Source organism: Sinocyclocheilus anshuiensis, unplaced genomic scaffold (assembly GCF_001515605.1).
Source record: "Sinocyclocheilus anshuiensis isolate Anshui unplaced genomic scaffold, SAMN03320099.WGS_v1.1 scaffold2080, whole genome shotgun sequence".
Lineage (NCBI taxonomy): Eukaryota > Metazoa > Chordata > Actinopteri > Cypriniformes > Cyprinidae > Sinocyclocheilus > Sinocyclocheilus anshuiensis.
This window is the reverse complement of record NW_015547751.1, coordinates 75,878-76,824: the sequence shown is the minus strand read 5'-3', so window position 1 is coordinate 76,824 and position 947 is coordinate 75,878.

Sequence of the window (947 nt, the reverse complement as noted above, 5' to 3'; positions counted from 1 at the left end):
GCTCTTTCTCTCGAGGGAGAAAAAGGGCAGGTGCTCAAGCCCCCTTTGATGTCTATGTGTGCACGTGCCTGCGTGTAAACACTGCTGATCACTGATTTGCTGGAGAGAATCACCACTACCTGCGTCATTAAACTTGCAACACGTGACACTAGACCCGCTAGATTAAATCAGCACAGCCAGCGAGGATCGAACGCAACTTTTTTTGAACGAACGCAACAGTTTCGAACGAGTGCACTTAAAAAAAACAAAAAAAAACAACAACAACAACATAATAATGGCTGTTTCGTGTTCTGTTGAGGAAGTAGATGTTCCTCTCCTTGATAACCGAGGAGTGGATCCAGCGAGAGCTTGATGGGATGACGTGGAATGAAAAAGTTTTTCAGGAGGTCGCGGCACTAGAGGCGGCGCAACTATAGCGACATGTCTATAATCCCGCCCACTCTAAAGCGGTACTAAACTGCAGTGGGAACGCAAACTGAGCCGATCTGTACCATGCAGTGGAAAAGCGCCACAAGTTGCTACACATCTATGCCAAAAATTTTTATAAAATAACAGTACTGTATTCACTTTGGATTCAAGCATTTGCTGAGAAAATTAACATGACAGACGTGTATTCATTGCGGCCAAATAATGCAAATCAGCATCAAGTCACATGCCCTGCAATTACAAAGATAATTGCACCTGATTTGAGAAAAAAATAAATAAATAGTATGCTGTTTTTAAATAATACAGTTTGTGTAGAAACACTTTTCACTTAGAAATTGCTAATAAATTGCACAATTAATTTAAAAATGGCAAAAGAAATAAACTTGAAATTTTTTTTTCTCAAATCATTGTAATCACTGTATTTTTTTTTTTTTTTTTTTTTTTACCATACAGGGAAAAAAACGGATAATTTACTTTCTGTAATTCTAACGGTTGTAAGAAAAAAGAAAAAAAAGAAAAAG